Source organism: Apium graveolens, chromosome 9 (genome assembly GCF_009905375.1).
Source record: "Apium graveolens cultivar Ventura chromosome 9, ASM990537v1, whole genome shotgun sequence".
Classification (NCBI taxonomy): domain Eukaryota; kingdom Viridiplantae; phylum Streptophyta; class Magnoliopsida; order Apiales; family Apiaceae; genus Apium; species Apium graveolens.
This window is the reverse complement of record NC_133655.1, coordinates 106,102,693-106,123,242: the sequence shown is the minus strand read 5'-3', so window position 1 is coordinate 106,123,242 and position 20,550 is coordinate 106,102,693. Positions and strand designations below refer to the sequence as shown.

At 35.8% G+C, this 20,550-nt stretch overlaps 2 non-coding genes across 2 annotated transcripts; one reads left to right on the top strand and one right to left on the bottom strand.

Moving 5' to 3' along the window:
* The first annotated feature begins 3,084 nt into the window (after nucleotides 1–3,084).
* Nucleotides 3,085–3,191, top strand: LOC141688044 (small nucleolar RNA R71). Its single transcript, XR_012561513.1, has one exon. It is a non-coding gene; the product is annotated as a small nucleolar RNA R71 (small nucleolar RNA).
* Nucleotides 3,192–19,795: 16,604 nt separating this feature from the next.
* LOC141688477 (small nucleolar RNA R71) lies at nucleotides 19,796–19,902 on the bottom strand. The gene has a single exon (XR_012561919.1). It is a non-coding gene; the product is annotated as a small nucleolar RNA R71 (small nucleolar RNA).
* Between the last annotated feature and the right edge of the window lie 648 nt (nucleotides 19,903–20,550).

Genomic DNA, 20,550 nt, shown 5'->3' with positions numbered 1-20,550 from the left:
TAGACCACATGAAAGAGATTATTCTTGCGCTGCCTAAGAACTGCGCCTATCGCATAATCACTCGCATCACACATCATCTCAAAAGGCTCTGTCCAATCCGGTGCTGTAATAACTGGTGCAGTGATCAAACTCTTCTTAAGAGTCTCGAATGCCGTCAAACATTCATCATCAAATTTGAAAGACACATCCTTCTCAAGCAAGTTGCACAGCGGCTTAGATATCTTCGAAAAGTCCTTGATAAAACGCCGATAAAAACCCGCATGACCAAGAAAACTACGGATTCCTTTCACAGAAATAGGTGGTGGAAGATTTTCAATGACTCCCACCTTGGCTTTGTCCACCTCAAGACCCTTGCTAGAGACCTTATGCCCAATCATAATGCCTTCACGCACCATAAAATGACATGTTTCCCAATTGAGCACCAAATTAGTTTCCACACACCTTTTGAGCACGGCACGAAGATTATTCAAGCATTCATCATACGAATGTCCAAAGACGGAGAAGTCGTCCATGAACACCTCGACATTATTGCCAATCATGTCAGAGAATATAGCCATCATACATCTCTGAAAAGTGGCTGGTACGCCACATAACCCAAACAAAACTCTGCGAAAAGCAAACGTGCCAAATGGACAAGTGAAGGTAGTCTTTTCTTGATCCTCTAGTGCAATACAAATCTGATTATATCCCGAGTAGCCATCCAGAAGACAATAATACTCATGACCAGCCAACCTGTCAAGCATCTGATCAATAAACGGAAGAGGGAAGTGATCCTTCCTCGTGGCCTTGTTCAACTTTCGGTAGTCCATGCATACTCTCCATCCTGTGACTGTTCGAGTGGGGATGAGCTCGTTCTTCTCATTTGCGACCATAGTAATACCTCCTTTCTTAGGCACACATTGCACGGGGCTCACCCAAGAACTGTCAGAAATAGGATAAATGATTCCTGCATCCAGCCACTTCAGAATTTTTTTCTTCACCACCTCTTTCATGATAGGATTAAATCTGCGTTGTTGCTCAATAGTTGGCTTACTACCCTCCTCGAGCAGAATCTTATGCATGCAATATGAAGGGCTGATCCCCTTGATGTCTGCTATGGTTCATCCAATAGCCGATTTGAATTCTCTCAAAATCCTTAAGAGTTTGTCCTCCTCACTACCTGAAAGGTCAGATGCAATAATAACAGGTAATGTAGATGCATCACCTAAAAAAGCATACCTCAAGTATTCAGGCAATGGCTTAAGCTCCAAGGTGGGTGCTTCCTCAATTGATGGTTTGAGCTTTCCTTCAGCATTTTTGAGGTCAGAAGTACCAAGAGATTCAAACGGCATGTCCATCTTTCGCCTCCAGGGAGAAGCATTAAGATATTATAATTGCTCATTGCCATTCTCATCATCACTGTCAAAATCCCCCACTAAGGCCTTTTCTAATGCATCAGACATTAGCATATGATCGAGTTCTGAAGTAACCGCAGAATCAATCAAATCCACTTTTAAGCACTCCTCATCTTTTGTAGGGAATTTCATTGCTTTGAATACATTGAAGGTCACATCCTGATCCTGCACCCTCATTGTAAGTTCACCTTTCTGCACATCTATCAAGGTACGACCAGTAGCCAAGAAAGGTCTTCCCAAGATTATGGGAATCTTCTTATCTTCCTCGAAATCCAGAATAACAAAGTCTGCAGGAAAGAAGAGCTTATCCACTTTGACTAGCACATCCTCCACTATGCCTCTTGGGTAAGTAAAAGAACGATCAGCCAATTGTAGAGACATGTAGGTGGGCTTTGGATCAGGCAAATCCAACTTATTAAAGATCGACAACGACATCAGATTGATGTTTGCTCCCAAATCGCAAAGGCATTTGTCAAAAGACAACTTGCCAATGGTGCAAGGAATGGTGAAGCTACCTGCATCTTTAAGCTTTGGTGGTAACTTTTGCTGCAGCACAGCACTGCATTCTTCCATTAGAGCAACGGTCTCAAGGTCATCCAGTTTCACCTTACTTGAAAGAATACTCTTCATAAACTTCGCATAACTAGGCATTTGCTCCAGAGCCTCAGCGAAAGGTATATTGATGTGAAGTTTCTTGAACACCTCCAGAAACTTACCGAACTGCTTATCCAGCTTTTATTGTTGCAATCTCCTAAGGAAAGGTGGTGGAGGATAGAGCTGTTTCTCCCCTGTATTACCCTCAGGCAGAGTGTGTTCAACAGTAGTCTTCCTTGATTCCGCCGCTTTGTCCTTTTGCTTAACTTTTTCATCTCCAACTTCAGCTTCTCCTTCTTTTGCCTTTTCAGCATCAACAACTTTTCCAGACCTTAAGGTAATAGCCTTGACTTGCTCTTTAGCTTCCTTCCTGCCTGGCACTTCCGTGTCACTGGGAAGTGTGCCAGGTTGGTGATTGAGCACTGCATTGGCTATTTGACCGATTTGATTTTCCAAGGTCTTGATCGACACCGCCTGACTCTTGCATAACAGCTTAAGTTCCTCAAAATCAGCACTAGTGGGTGCAGCTGTACCTCCCTGTTGAGGATATGATTTCCTTTGAGCATACTGCTGTGATTGCTGGAATCCAGGTGGATTGAACTGTTTACTCACACCTTGCTGATATGGTGGCTGAATAGCATTCTTATTATTACCCCAGCTGAAATTTGGATGATTTCTGTTGTTAGGATGATAAGTAGCTGGCACAGGCTGCTGTTGTCGCTGATAATTATTCACATACTAAACAGATTCGTTAACAAGAGAACACTGATCTGTAGCATGAGAACCTGCACAAAGCTTACAGACCATAGCTATTTGATTGACTCCATAGGTAGCTAGAGAATCGACCTTCATAGACAACGCTTGGAGCTGCGCTGCAATAGCGGTGGCTGCATCGACTTCCAGAATACCTGCTACTTTCCCAGGCATCATCCTTTGAGTTGGGTTTTGATGCTCATTTGCAGCCATAGTCTCAATAAGATTATAAGCCTCAGTATAGATTTTGGCCCACAAGGCGCCTCCAGCTGCTGCATCGAGCATGGGCCGAGATTAGGCCCCTAAACCATTATAGAAACCAGTGATCACCATCCAATCGGGCATTCCATGATATGGACATTTTCTCAACATTTCCTTGTAGCGTTCCCAAGCTTCGCACATAGATTCTGTAGGTTGCTGCGCAAACTGAGTAAGAGCACTCCTCATAGCAGCAGTCTTGGCCATTGGATAAAACTTCACCAGAAACTTTTGCGCAAGATCTTGCCAAGTAGTGATGGACCCAGCTGGTTCAGAATGTAACCAGTCCTTAGGTTTATCCCTCAGTGAGAATGGTAAAAGCCTCAGCTTGATAGCCTCATCAGTCACACCATTATATTTGAAAGTACTGCAGATCTCGACAAAATTCCTTATGTGCATGTTGGGGTCTTCAGTCGCAGCTCCTCCGAAAGAAACAAAGTTCTGCACCATCTGAATAGTGCCCGGCTTGATTTCAAAGGTGTTAGCTTGGATAGCCGGATGAAGAATGCTTGACTGAATGTCATCAATTTTAGGCCGAGAAAAGTCCATAAGAGTTGGATATGCCGGAACAATACGATCACCCATGATTACTGGCTCTTTCTGCTCACTTCCTGAATCCGAATCTTCAAAGTCTATCTTCTCCGGAATATCAAGAACTTCGTATGTCTCCTGAGCTGTATCTAAAGTCCTCTTGCGAGTACGAGAACGAGTTTGCATAAACGCTCGCTAAAGTACCTGAAACACAATCGGAAATAATAAGTAACACGTCTTAATCACTGAGTCCTAACGACCAATGATGGTAAGTACATAAACTAAACAAATACGCCGAGTCCCCGGCAGCGGCGCCAAAAACTTGTTAAGGCGAAAACACGCGCTAATATTCACGCAATTATACGCGTTCGCAAGTAATATAGAATACTTTCTAGTTTGTTCCCACAGAGACTCAGACTAATTATGTTCAATTAAACTCACTCACCAATGTATGATTACTTCTCAATGTTAAGACAATAACACTTAGATTTGATTAACTAATTATGAACTATAATTAACTACTAGAATTAAACACTTAATTAACACTTAGAATTAACAATATTAAAACACTCATGAGATCACAACTTCATTACTACTTCCTTCAGTAGTCATTGTTATTACCCTTAGCATGCAACAGCGATGATATTAATCGAATAACACGAAACTAATAAAAGCCAACTTTTATTGTACTAATACCATTCTACCAAACATCCATAATTAAGATAGAAGTTGAATAGGCATCAATTATGTTGAGTCCCTATATGTCTACAGAAATTAACAACATAATGATTTAAGAACAAGTTATTCCTTTTGATTACACAGGGCGAATAAAACGGTTAGAGTTACCCACTAATCATGCAGACTCGTACATGAACCTATGCTAGCATGGCAAGTTCTAAATCTCGAGATCCACCGTCGCTTCACAAAAGATTAACACCCTATCTTATATATTCGCGACGCACATATGACGAATACGCACAACCAATACTAGATATCATACAATCATCACACACTAAGGTATTAAACAACTAACTAAAGAAGTACATAGTAAATCCGTTATGACCCCATGATCATGATTAGCCCATGTTAGCACTCATCGTCATCATGGGTTCATATGAAAACATGATAAATAAACATAAAAGAATAATAACTAAACTAATTATATTAAACCAGAGTACGTCACAAGAGTAAATAGGTTCAAAGCAAAGAAAACTAGCATCCAACGTTACAACGAAATAAAGAATCACAAGAAAATATGCTTCCTCTTCGTTGCGATGTGCTAAAACGGTCTTCTTCCTTATCTCCTCCGCTCCTTGATTAATACAACGATCCAACACACGTGAAACGTCTCTGAAATCTACTTATATAGGAGTCCCATAAAACCCAGATTACTCAGAAGTTGGAAGCCAAACAGAATTAGAAGTCTAAAATATTAAATCTGAAATTACGACCTTGCGCGGCCGCTCAGCATAGCTGAGCGGGCGCTCAGACCCCTTCTGGAAGAATGGTCTGTTTGCTCCGTTTCTTCGCTGTAATCTGCTCCTCTCTTCCCACTTGCAATGCTAGACACATGCCAAGGCCTATTATTGATGAATTCTCCCCCGAAATGCAACTAATACCCTGAAATGCACAAACACTAGAAAAACGCATCAAATACACAAAATACTTGATTTCAAGACACCAATTTAAGCTATTATAAGACGTTCTAAGTGGTATAAAATGCCACTTATCAGTAATTTTGATCTTGTTTGTTAAAAATATTTTTTTTTGGAGTAGAAATTTATAGTTAAAATGATTAATTAGAATTTCTTATGTTAAAAGGATAACTATGTATATTTGAATACTTCTGACTCTATTTAGATATATTGAATAAAATGTAAAGGTTAAAAATAAATATAGAAAATGGAGAGTTTAATAAATATTAAAATAAGATTGGTTAAGTTCAACAAATTAAATAAAATACTTTTGACCTCTGATTTAGAAATTTTAAATTTTTTTTATTTGTAAACTAAATTGTCCTAGTATATAATATATATATATGTATATACTTATTTTTTATAATACTAAATGAATAATAAACATGCATTAAGTTGATTCTTGATGACTAAAAATATTGGAGATTTAATTATTTAATGATGAAGAGCAACATATATTTATTAAAATTGTTATATTGCATTAGAGCCTCCACGAGAAATATTTAGAGGCGTAAGACACTGGTTAGTTATATAAGTGGATTAGAATTTTAGTGAATCATGAATGAGTCGTGTTAGATACTGTATCTTAGAATTTTAGTGAATCATGAATGAGACGTGTTAGATACTGTATCTTTGTGAATTAAAGTAATTATTATTATTTTGGTTATAGAATCAAACGTGTCGGCGCCATAACTATACATAAGAATTTTGGTTATCATCATATCTAGCTTTATGTATTTTGTGACGGACTTAAGACAAGTTTATTCCACTCTTTCTTATCTCTACCTGCTATTTTTAAATGTGAAATTATGATTTTCGTATAAAGTTGAAAGTTATGTTTCAAATGAAACTGTTTTATGAAAATTATTGTAGACCCTCGCGCTTGCAAATTCGTTTAACTCTTTTTCCCATGTTATAAATTTTCTCGCGGTCATTTTAACTATCTTTTATGGTTAATTATTCATTAAGGATTATTTATTCTTCAAACAACCCGACGCTCGTTTGATTCTCGATTCTTCTTGCTTATTCGAGAAAAATCATCGTAATTGATAACGTGATCGACACATTGTTCGTGTCGGTAATTCATTTCACTTCGTAAATGGTTTATTGTTCAAACTGGATCAAAAAAAATTATTTTTCAATATTTTTTCAAATTTCATGTCAAATGAATTGTGAAAATCATCGGAGGATTCTTTCATCTGTACTGGTCAACCTGGGGGTACCCATGGTTTATTTATTATTTATTTGAGATGCAGATATTTTTTATTTATCGGCTCATGCGTGGCTGTGGGTTCAAGGTGGAACCCATTTTAAATGCTAGCAAGTGTGTGTTGGGCATTCTTACGAGGAGCCGTGATCGGGTGAGCGTAAGATACGCAGGAGGACGGTACACTATGGTAGTTGATCGTATCATTGATGTACCGGGGTGGAAATATGACCAATTTATTCTCATGACAATTTGGGAATGAAGTTCCAGATAACAGTTTGCTTCTTTTTTACTTGTATAGCAACTCAAACATAATTTTGATGTGAATTAGCTTATAGTTTAAATATTGGAATTATTTTGGCACTCTATTCATTTTTGAACTTTTCAAAATTATGTTTTATAAATCTTTATGTCGCGGGATAAATTTGCTGAGTATTTAGATGTACACCCTTACTATTACGAATACTTTACACTGGCAAAGATGAAGAGGATAATCATTCAGAGCAGCAGGGGCCTAAAAAGGGAAATAGCCACTTCATGATTGAAAGTTATTAGCTTCACCTTGCCCGACAGGTGGTCCCGAGTTGGTTATGAGTTTTATTGTTATTATTTTAAGATCGAAGTTTATCATATTTCAATTTGTACCACGATGTTATAAAAGTGTAATTAAGTGGGGGTGTAAAGTCGATTCTAAGCTAATGTAGAAGTGTTTTATGAATATAAGTGTTGTAATAATACAGGTTTAGTGAATGGTGCCGTGATAACTCAGGTTCGCAAGATGGCGGATTTGGCGGCGTCACAATATGTTAATTTTATAAAGTCTTTAAAATATATTTGTTTTCATTTAGAAAGACTTTTTTTACAAAAAAGTGTACAATAACATTTTTTAAATTAATTGTTAAGGAAATGATATATTTTTTGTAATAAAATAATATGAAATATTTAAATATTTTTCATACTATTAAACCATCTCCGATCCAATTTCAAATTTATACTTGTATATGGGTTGCACTTCACAAAAAAACCTTATATATAAAGAACATAAAAGAACACCATAAAATACTTTATTTTTTTAATAAACATAATTTGTTCAGATTATAATCATAATGTTTAACATCAATTACACTTAACATATTTAATATAATGTAAAATTTCATCTTCAATTGAAAATCAAGTGTAACATAGAATTTAGTACGGAATCTAGTATTCTATATATATTTGTAATAATGAAAGTATGTATAGTAATGTTATATTCGATCCCAAATTTTTATTAAATTCAATATGTATTCATAAAAAAAAATTGATGTGAAAATTAGAATTTTAATATGTTTTTATTTAATTTTATGATATTTTTTTATTGTTCTTACTGAAAACTGAAAATATGTTTTTCACGGAGTAATTCGCCCTTATACATAAATATAAAATTCTTGTTCAACCCAAATCTAAAGCTTATAGTTATTTAGTGTGTATGTCAATATGTATATAGATAGATAGATATAGATTTGGATTAGTTTAAAATTAAAAACTTTTCTACACTATACTAAAAGAGAAAGCTCCACTAACTTATTATATTATGTCAAAAAAATAATTCTTCCTCCCCTAATTTTTTCTTCTGCTTAATTAACTTTTTTTCCTCCACTCATTCACTCCATTCTTCATTTTCGTATCTCTTTAATTTCTTTTATCTTAATTTTTTTCCCAATATCATTGTAAAACATATTTACCTGGAACATGAAATATTTTTATTAATATATATAAATTACTAATATTGAATTATAAATAATATAATTTTGTATATTTTATTTCATTATTATATAATATGTTAGTCCCAAAATAGGGGTTAATAAGCTAGAAGGGGTTTTAATAACTTAACCTTTTAAATTTTAGAGTTTGGCATTTTTAAATTTTCTTTACCGTTTAAAATTTATTACTTGTGAACAAGTAAGTCGAGTGCGGAAAGATAAAGCATTAAAGATACAGTGTGCAAAAAGATATAGAGTGCGACACAGTCGATTTTATCCTAGTTCGCTGTGGCTGACTGCAAAATCGGAGTCCACTCACCCCTACTCCAATCCCGAGCTCCTCCATAGACTCGAGATTTTCTCTACTATACAAAAACTCCTTTATAGCTGGCGGAGAATCCTTTACAACACTATGTATTTATCTTGGACCTAAAATACACGCTAATTTATCAAAATATACTAGCAAAACTACTAGACTAATCTTGGAACGTAACTCCCCGTTACTTCCCCACAATCTAAGTAGAACCATTGCAAGATTGTCTTGGAGCGTAACTTCCCACTACATCCTCAAAATTGTGCAACCATTTGAATAAACTTCGTATCTAAACCCTTTGATGGTCTTCGCACTTAGATCGGGTCTTGGATATTTCCTCCTTTTCACGGTGCATAGACATCCAACTCCCCGCCGGCGTGTCTATGACTTGGATCTTAGAGCGAGAATCACCTCACTTCACTTTACCTTACGTCAAAGGATATAATACAAGTACTACGACTTACAAAATTGCTTAAGTAAGAAAGAAGGTTGGATTAGTATATAACAATACTAATACAGAGAGATAATTCAATATCTTAAAAAGTATCCGAAGTATAAAACACAACAGGGGCGTTTAAATACAAGCACTATAAGATATTAAATATAAGGCCGAATATTAATTACATGAATAAAATTCAAGTGTATCTCGTTTGTTATTAAAAATCTTCGGGAGAAATATAACAATAAGTTATAAAGGCTTTTAACAAACTAAGATAAACCGCCTAATATCAACGAGGAGATTTTATATCGTATATTAAATTATACGAATATATTCCTTGACTCAGAATTAAGATTGGTTTTAACTTACACTGTGCTCCCGAGTTGTAAATGAGAGAGAAGAGAAATGAAGAGAAAATAAAATTTTGAAATTTTCTTCCGTATGTATGCTCGTGAGTTTTTTTAGGAGAAAACGGAAAGGATCCGGAGAGAAAATTCTCCCACTTTCTTTCCAAAAATTTCTTCCCATTTTTGGGATGATCGGGAGAGATTATCTCACATAATAATTTATCTAATTACTTTTATATCCAAACTTTCTCTTCTCTCCATCAAAAACTTGGGAGCAAGCGAGAGAAAATTTATTAATTAATCTTTCCTTCTACTCTTTTCTCTTCTACTTGCTTCTCTTCTCTTCTTCCACAAAAAATTCGGGAGCACAGCGTTAAAGAACAATGTAAGTAAGGCTCGTGTATATCTCTAATTATAATATATGAGATTTATACGAGTAATCTTGAAATTTGTGTTCGAAGTTATTTAACTTCTTTAACTCAACGAGAAAGCCTTGTTTATATCTCTAAATAATATAAAGAGATTTATACAAGTTGTGTTCAACTCAGATTCGAAGTTGTTACAAACTTACTAATATTCAGCGAGAGATATTTTGCTTATGCCTCTTATAATTATAACGAGACTTATACAAAAATTTGTAACCTCTGAATTTAGTTAGTTTATGTCTCTATCTATTTCAAACAAGAAAGTATTTGTTTATGTCGTATTATATTGACTTATATAAATTTTATTTCAACTCGAAAATAAAACGGACTAACTTGCAAGTATTCAACAAGGAAACGTTTTGCTTATATCTCTTATAATTATAAAGAGATTTATACAAGTAGCTTATAACTCAGAATAAGAGATAATTTTAAGTTACTTTATATTTCAGACGAAGAAGTTTATTTTTTATGTGGTTACTTTTGACTTATACAAATCAATTTCAACTTGGAAACAAAAAGGAATCGTTTAGTAAATATTTAACAAGGAATCATTCGTTTATATGTCTTATATGAGATTTATATAAGATGCTTCTAACTCAGAATATAAATTTGTTATAATTACTTTAACTCAACAAGGAGGTTTTTTCTTTATGTCGCATATCGACTTATACAAAATTGCCTCGACTCGGAATTTAAGTAAATCGGAGTTGTATTTAATTCCGGATAAAGATGTACGGAATATAAACAACTAATTTAGAAGAGAGTGTATGAGGTAGAAACTCTCATAAATATGTTTACAAATTATGTGTATCTAAAAGATTTAACTAGCTTAGCACGAATACATAAAATTGTAAACTAACGAAATAGTTGTGCAAAAGATCGAACAATTTAGCACTAACACAAATATTAAGTAACTTATCACTCTTGAACTTCCAAAGGCTCAAGCTCCTCTTAAATTAAAGATTGTATTACAAGAGATAAGAGTTAAGATCGAAGCCGAAAACTACACCAAAATGAACCCGAAAAGTGAACGGAAAATTGGCATGAGTAGGGACTATAAAAAAGAACTTTTTAGAGGTTCTTGGGACACTTAGAGGCTGCAAGAAAGTGGTATTTAAGTTTTCTAAGTAAGTGTTACAAGGTGTGAGAGATTTGAGCAAGAAAGAGGCAAAAATAAACTTTTAAAGGTATGAAATTTAAGAAATAAAAAGGCTTGATTGCTAGAACTTTGGACATGTTTTTGCTACTGCAATAGAGAGAGTTCAGAATGATAAAAGCTCCAGAATTTTTCTTGCTGAAAATGGCTTAGTGAATGCATGTGGGGAGGGGTGTTTAAATAGGTCAAAATATGAGAAAAAATGGGAACAAGCTTCCATAAATCAAGGAAAATTGTTAGTTGAGCTTTGCACACATCCAAGAGCTGATACACAACAGATTTAGTGAAAAATTGTGATTTTTTTTGAAATTCCTACCAATATTAGAAATAAATATATCCATGTCAAATCCCTATTTACAAGTCAAAAAGATATTTGGAGGTCTCGTTTCAGATTTTTTGAACGTTAAAACAGCCTTCTAAAACAATCGAAAAAATCATTTGTCTTTACCCGATAATTCAGACAAAAGTTTTGACTTGATATATGTTCAAACATAAATTTTCATGAATAATAATGACTATGAGGTCTGAGGAATAATTATGTTTAAATTTATATTAATTTTATCCGGATAAATGAGCATATTAGGGTTTTTCGGAATAAAATCTGTTTTTTGATATGTTGTCACGGCTTTTAGCAAGATAATTTGATATTTATATTCAAATGTATATATCAAATATATTTGAGAGTAAAAAATTTAAGATCAACTCGCTTTTAAATAATTTTGATAGTTAAGACTCGCAAAAGTGGTGTTTTGAAATTTTTTGATTTTTGTGCGTTTAGCCGTTGCCTTTTCCTTCTTTGACAAAAATAACTTAGTTTAGTTAGACTATATTATAACGACTCGTTTGTATGATTTTAATATGGAATTTTTAAATAAATAATTATATAAAATATGTGTATTAGTTTCGACAGATGTGTGTGGTTTATTATTATTTATGCGTGATTGTTGGTGTACAGGGATCATTTGTATAATTATTTATTGAGTTGTATTGATTTGTTTTCGCTTGTAAAAGTATATTTATTGCTGATTTATTTTCATAAATAGTTAGATTGTCTCTAAAATTATTTTTATGATTTTATAATTTCAACAATTATTTTTGGGATTTTATAAAATTCAGAAATCAATATTTTATTAATTATTTATATTTAAATGATTTTCTAATTATATTTATTTTTAAAATCAGTATTTAATCCAGGATGCTTCAAAAATTACGGAACTCGTATTTTATTAAGTTTGGAATATTTCGAGAATTTTAAAATTATTTTGGAAATTTTTGAGATTAAATTCACTCGCACGTTTGTTCGTTAAATCATTAAATGCGGGTTTAAAAATTATGAAATTTACGTTTTATTAGTTTCGGGATATTTATAAAATTTTAAGACAATTTTGATAATTTTCCGAGTTTGTTTTACCCGCAACTCAATTTGTAAATTGTGAATTCGGGGCGAAACTAAGCTTGTAAGGCGCGTATTTGCAGTCGGTTAAAAGATGTCACGTAGCACAATTGTTGGATACATGTCTGTAGTCTAAAATTTGGGGGCATTTCTTTTTACTCCTCCTGATTCTCTACTCTCTCTCTCGATCCTGTCTCTCTCTCTCTCTCGAAATCTCGGTCTCCCCCTCCCTCATTTTATTTCCTCTCTCCCTCTCCATTCTTCTGCCTCTCGATGTTGTTCGCCGTTTATTTCCGGCCGTTCTTTTTTCGGTTAGTTTCGTGCCATCTCAGTTCAGTTCCGTAGGTATATATATGAGTTATTGTGTGTGTGTAATTGTGTGTATGAGTGAAGTGTGTGTTGTGTGCGTGCGTTTGTGTGTGTATATGTGTGTGCGGTGGCCGTGTTTGTGGTCGCGTTCACGTGCTCCCCTATTCTCTGTTGGACTGTGTTATTGGGCCTGTTAGTTAGGCCTTGCTGTTGGGCATCTAATCTTGAGGTTGATTGTGTGCAGTTAGTTTTGATGTTATTTTATTTGATTTTTGCAGGAATTAATTGATTAAATTTCGTGAAATAATTAATTACTTTCGAGAAATTAATTTCATAATCGGTGGAATTTAGGTTGGAAACCCGAAATTAATCGGGTCGACGGTGGACGGTGATGATACGTTCTGTGTCCTAAATTTATAAAATATATAAAGTGATTTGTATAATTAGTTTTCGTATGTAATTAGGTATTTAGTTGTAAAAATCATATTGTGATTTGTTGGGATTTGACGTCGATTATTTTTCGACGGGTAGGCTATAAATAGCAAATAGAGGAGTCGCTATCAAAAAATTTTCTAAATATTATTTTAAATAAGAAACGTGTACTATACGATATAAAACATTTTACCCTTATTGTGAATACTGATTACGTGGTTATGTGTATATACGTTATACGAGTCGGGTTATCGGATTGGGTTAACTAGGTTCTAGGATATCAAGGATGTCGGTATAACTGATTGGGTTATTTTGTTACTGTAGATCCCAGTCGAGTCTCGCGAGGACCGAAGTCAGCGTAAAAGCTTCTGTTAAAGCGTTGCAAGGCAAGTACCCCTGACCATTCTTTTATGGTTCAGTACATATGGATAAACTGTTATTTTATTCTCGTACAGGAACATAAACGTTTTTAAGTTACGTATCCCCTGTAGTTATAACTAATTGTTTTAAACCTATTTTGCGGAAAAGTAACTTCGAAATGTACCTATCTTGAATGAAAATGATTTGTGAACCAGTTTTACATGTGTTATTAAATGAACGGTTTTAAACTGAGATAGGTACAACTGATTTGAAAAATGGATAAAATGATCAGATATTGGATACATAGGGGCCAGAGTGGCCTATTGAGGTGGTGTCAGAGGCTAACTCGGTTGCGCGCACTACATAACCGATTAGTCTAGCAGGTCAGAGACCTAGCTAGTCTTTGAGTTCCGGAACAGGTTTATGGGATGGCAGTTGGAGCCGTCTAGTGTTGATATCCTGATCAGCTGTCTTCATATATCCATTACGTATCTGATTTGGCTTTATGATTCTTGTAAGGGAATTAGAGATTTGTACAGTTGAATAACAAATATGAATAGCATTTTAAAATTGGACTCTAGTGTTTACATAACACCCAACTACATTTGTTTTATAAAGAGCATGTTAGTCAGTGATATCCAGTTTCTTTTATCGATGTTCATTTACTAATGTTCGAAATGATTTACAGGTTACTGAATTCATGTTGATTTATAGTTCTGTTCCTATAACTGTTTACTATTTTTATCTTGATATTTATATGTTGGTACTGCTGAGTGATTATATGCTCACCCTTGCAACCTGTTATATACATATCACAAATGCCTAGAAGACCTATCAGAACTTGGCAGAACAGAGTCTCAGCCACTTCCGGACCTGGCTCCTCTGAGGTAGTTTGTATAAGACCATGTATGGTCTGATGAGTTGCTGAATACGTTTAGTGTGTCTGACTTTTAAATAAATGGTTTATAATAGTGAGTAGCTTAAATCATACTTAAATCTGGATCAGATCTTTGTTTTGGGGATGTGTTAGTATATTAATAATAATCTTGTAGTTTATGTTTTAAGGTTTATTATGTTTGGTGACGTCAACTCCTGACCCCGGGGTTGAGGCCATCACAGTTGGTATCAGTGCTACAGGTTTAAGTCCCTGATTTAGGTTAGGGATCGAGTCAAAATAGTATAGGAACTGTGTCCTAAGGTGTGAGTTAGCAACTCATTTAGAGGAGCAAACCTAAGAGTCAGTCGAGGGTTTCGAAGGCGTTACCCTGACATACATTGATATTTTGATAGAACTGCCTTAACCTTATTGTGTCTTTCCTGTATATTTATATTGTTGGTAGTGGCCCATAGTTAGGGGTATGCAACGGTCGGTTTGGTCAGTTTTTTACGATCAAACCGGACCGGACCATATATAACGGTTTTACAGAATATCAAACCGAACCGGACCGTTTGAAATTTCGGACCAGACCAGACCAGACTGCGAGTTAATGGTCCAGTCCAGTCGGTAACGGTTTGAAACCTAACTAAATATATAATTATAAAATTTATTTATTTTTTAAAATTTAGAATACAAATATTACATGTAAAATACAAATTTGAAGATAATAAATAGAAAATATATATAAAGTATAAAATAAACTTAGGTAATTAATATATATATACATAAAAATGGTATATAATTATAATAAATATATTAATATATATTGAAACGGTCCGGTTCGACCTTAACAGTCCGGTTTGGAGATGAAAACCAGGTTAAACCGTAAAATAACGGTTTTTATTCACACCAAACCTAGACCAAATCGAACCGCTGAAAAAAAAGTAAAAAGCGGTTTGGTCGGTTTGGTCCGGTCCGGTCTGGTCGGTTTGACTTTTTTTTTCTCACCCCTACCCATAGTGATATCCTTTTCTCTGTCCCGGGAGAACAGTTCTGACTCAGACAGTTCATACTCAAAGAGGACCCTATACGTTGTAGCTGAGGAGACTCCTTTGCCTCCCCCGCCAGTGCCTCCATTTGTACCGTGAGATATGTCAGGACCTAGTGCCCATCCTCGTCGGGTACAGAGATCGGTATCTGCTGTTAGGGATTTTCCACCAGGTTGTGGACCCATCTCTTCTTTTTCTCGACCTCCAGTTCCTCCTTTGACTCCTACAGGTACCTCTTCCCCAATTTCATATCATGTTCACCAGGCGGTGAACAGATCTTTTATTAGAGAGCAGATCCCGGAGCTGGCCGTACATCTTGATCGACTTCCAGTTGGACCCTTTCAGGGCATCCCTATCCCCTCACCCGATATCCAGGCCTGAGTGAGGACTTTGACTCAAACTCCTGTTGAGCGAGCTAGGTCTATTGACCCTTTTACTAGCTCTGAGTTTGGGGCCATTCAGTACCAGGTGTTGGTTTACTGGTTGGTGTTCGAGTTAGGCACTATTGGTGGCAGTGGCAGTGGTTAGAGCAGAGTTGCAGCGGTGATAGACAAAGCTGAGATTTGGTTCTTCAGGAGTTCTGTAGTTGTTTTTTATATGTACATTATGTTGTTGTTGTTTGTAGTTGCTGGAGGCTGTATATCAGCCAATTTTATTGTGTACTCAGATAGTTTTGTAGCTGTATATTAGTTGTACTAGTTGGATTTTTGTGTGGTTGTTATATTGTAACTGCTTTATTATATTGTTCAGTTTTCATATACTTGTGCATTGTTATTATTGTTGTTATTATAATTTTGCTTATGTTGCTGGTTTTTCTAGAATATAATCATTCACTCAGGATGGATCCAATTAACTGAGGATGAGGATATTATCTTAGTGGCAGCACTCTCCTAATATATATGTATAAACTATTTGGAGCAATATGTTTCCTTATATATGAATGCTATGTTTCAGGAGAATGCCACTTAAGAAGAATTCTCAACCCAACAATGGATCTACTGGGGATCCCTTCATGAGTGAATTGATAGATTTATTGTGTCAGCAGTCTACAGTTGGCCCAACAGCAACAACAATTTCAGCAGCAACAACAACAACAATTTCAGCAACAACAACAACAATAACAGCAGCTCATACAACAACAACAGTAACAGCAAATCCAACAGCAGCTGCTGCAGATCCAACAACAGCATCAGTTGAGGGGGACAACCCAAACTGTTAGTTTTAAGTCTTTTCAGTCTGTGAAACCCCCATAATTTAAAGGTGAAGTATATCTTGTTGCTGTCAGGATCTGTTGAAGGAAATAGAGAAGGCTTTTGCTCTCACCAAGGTGAGTGAGGATTTAAATATAGACTATGCTAATTACTTCCTGAAGAATGATTCGAATTATTGGTGGGAGTCTACGCGAGTGTTAGAAGGAGAGGGTCATATTCCTTAGACCCGATTCACAAAACAGTTCTTAGAAAAAAAATCCGGATTGTCTCCAGAATCAGATGGAGATGGAGTTTTTAAAGCTGAAGTAAGGAGATAGAAGTGTCATGAAGTACGAAGCCAAGTTCACGGAATTGGCTCATATAGCACCAGAGTATTTAAGTTCGGAAGCTCAGAGAGTGAAGCGGTTTCAACAAGGATTGAAGCCAGAGATCAGGAGTGGAGTTATAGCTCTACAACTCAAGACATATAATTCGGTAGTTCGGGATGCCTTAGAAATAGAAAGTGATCATAGATTAGCTGCTAAGGAAAGAGGCGAGAAGAAAAGGAAGTTTGAAGGTGGGCCTGTAAAGTCAGAACAAGAAGGAGTAAGTCAGAAGTTTCAGCGACGATTTAGAAGAAATAAAGACAAGAAATTTAGGAGGCAGAATTTCCCACAAATTAGGCCTAATACTACCTCAGTCAGTTCTACTCCGACAAAGTCCAATAAATAAGACATATGGAAAGAAGCACGATGGTCAGTGCAGAGAGAACGTCAACTATTTCAAGTGTGGCCAAATGGGTCATTATTTCACTAAGTGCAAATATGAGAATCAAGGAGTAACCTATTTCTGTTACGGCAAAGTGGGGCATATTACTAGGAACTGCAAATTAGTTACCTAGGGCAGTGTAAGAGGAAGTGCATCACAAGAACCAGCAACAAGTACAGCCAGAGCTAGAACTTTCAAAATGACTAAGAAATCCACGGCTCAGGAATCTGATGTAGTTGCAGGTACACTTTATCTTAACTATGTGCCTGGTAATATGTTCTATTTGATTCGGAAGCATCTAAATCTTTCATATCCCTGAACTGTGTGAAAAAAATACAATTAATGTTGGAAGACTTAAATGAACCTTTGACCATAGAGGTGGCTGATCAAGATAAGGTATCTGTAAATCAATTATGTCCTAAGTGTTCAATAGAGATTTCAGGTCATTCTTTTCCCACCGACCAAATACCTTTTGAGTTAGGAGAATTCGATGTTATTCTAGGCATGGATTGGTTGTCTCTGTATAAGGCAAGTATTGACTACAAGAAAATAGAGAGTTGTTATATATACAACAGATAATGTGATCAGTAGATTTTATATCCACTTGGAATGCTTTATTACAAGCTTAAATTGGTGTTTTGGACTCAAGTTGTTGGTATTTTGATGTATTTTTGTGTTATTGCATTTCAGGTATCAGATAAATGAAGAAAGGAGATTTTAAAGGAAATATGATGAAAAGTGATCAGATTTGGAACCCAAGGCCATTGTCAAGTTGTAGAGAATCTCTTTAGTTTCACGTGGGAAGTTGAATCGCCTAATTCTGACAGGTAGAACTCAAGTTATGGCCAAAATAAGATTCATCAGAATTTTCCAGAAGCCGCCCACACGGCCGCGTCAGAAGTGCACGCGGCCCGCGCGCGACCGCATGCTGATGCACGGCTGATTTTGTTGATTTCGCTGAAAAAGCCTTTTTTGAGTGGAATTTGATAATTTTAAGGGTAATCCACTAGGGGCTTATATGTACTTAAAAAAGGGTTTTCATCATCCGGGAAGATTGGGAGATCAAGGAGAAGACCTAGAAGCACAAAACAACTCCGAAAAAGATCTTGTTTTCTACTTGTGATTCTTTGAAAATAGTTGTTACTTTGGATGCTCGTTTTCATTCTTATTGAACCTAGACTTTTTTTATTTGTACTTTGATTATTATTCAATTTATTAAGATCTTGTTTTATACCATGCTTTCATTGGAACCCATGATGACGATGAGTTCAATTATGGGCTAATCGTTATCATGGGTAACTAGCGGATTTACCTATGGATTTCAATAATTAATTTGTTTCGATATCTTGGTGTGTGGTGATTGATTGATATCCTAGTATTGGTTGTGCTTATTCATCTTATGTGCGTAGCTAACGTATAAGATAGCGTGTTAATCTCTATTAAAGCGACAGTGAATATAGAGGTTTAGAACTTGCCATGCTAGCATGAGTTCATGTATTTGTTATGCATGATTCGTAGATAATTTTAACCATCTTACTTGCCCTATGTAATCACGATAGATAACTTGCACATTAAACCTTTATGTTTTCAATTCTTATAGATATATAAGGACTAAGCATAATTGGTGTCTATTCAACTTTATCTCTTTTGTGGATGCTTGGTAGTAGGATATTCGTACAACAAAAGTTGGCGTTTACTAGTTTCGTGTTATCTGATTAGTGTCATCACCATCACATGCTAAGGTTAAGAAAAATGACTTGGAATGAAGTAGTAATGAAGTTAGAATCCCATGTTTATCATATATAGTAATTCAACCTCAATTCTCTTAGTCAATGTTATTTAGTATAATCTCTTAGTTTAATAAAAATCGAATTTATTATTTGTCTTAGCATTGAGCGATAACCATACATTGTTGCATAGGTGCATAAATTGAACTTAACCTAAACCAGTCTTTGTGGGAACGAATCTGATTTATATCTTATACTACTTGTGAACGCGTATACTTGCGTGAATATTAGCGCGTGTTTTCGCCCTAACAAGTTTTTGGCGCCGCTGTCGGGGACTCGGTGTTAATTGTTTAGTTTATGTGCTTGTCATCAGTGGTTGTTAAAGTTCACTGACTCGGACTCTTTTACTTTCACGGTATACTTGTTGTATTTCAGGTACTCATTACAATGGGAGACCCAGTAGCACGAACGAAAGCCTTGATGGATTTTTCTCAACCCAAGATCAATGACATTCAATCTAGCATTGTCAGGCCAGCTATCACAGCTAATACCTTTGAGATCAAGCCTGGCATAATTCAATAGGTGCAGCATTCAATCTAGTTTGGGGGTTCTCCAACGGAAGATCCCAATATGCACATTAGGGATTTCATTGAGATATGCGACACCTTCAAGTTGAACGGTGTTTCTGAAGATGCTGTGAAGCTATGACTGTTCTCATTCTCTCTGAGAGACAAGGCTAAGAGCTGGTTATACTCTCTACCAGCTGGTTCGATTACTACTTGGGAAGATCTTGCTCAAAAGTTTCTCACTAAATTCTTCCCTATGGCAAAGACAGCTACAATCAGAAACGCTATTACTCAATTTGCGCAGCAATCGGAAGAATCTCTATGTGAAGCTTGGGAGCGCTACAAGGAGTTGCTTATGAAGTGTCCTCATCATGGAATGCCTGATTGGATGATCATCAACTATTTTTATAATGGTTTGGGAGCACAGTCCAGACCCATGCTCGATGCAGCATCAGGTGGAGCCTTATGGGTGAAGAGCTATGAGGAAGCTTATGATCTAATTGAACTGATGGTTGTTAATGAATATCAGTATCCAGCCCAGAGATTGCCACAGAGCAAGGTAGCAGGAGTTCTTGAGGTGGATACAGTTATGGCTATCACTACTCAACTAAAGGAGTTGTCTATGAAGATCGATTATCTGGCTAACTTGGGTGTTAATCAGATAACCAGTGTTTGTGAGCTATGTGTAGGTTCGCATGCGACGGAGCAATACGCTATATCTAGTGAATCAGCTCAGTTTGTGAGCAACTTTCAGAGATCCCAGCAACCAGTTCCAGACACTTATCATCCTGACAACTGGAATCATCCTAACTTCAGATGGAGCAACAATCAGAATGTGATGCAACAGTCGTTCCAGCAGTTTGGAGAAAAACAATTCAACCCTCCTGGTTTTCAGCAACAATTTGCACCAAGAAAACAACTCCAACTTCAACAACAAACTCATGATGCGGGTCTATCTTTGAATGAAAAATCTGAATTGGAGGAGTTGAGGCTTATGTGCAAAAACCAGGCTCTTATATGCCAAAG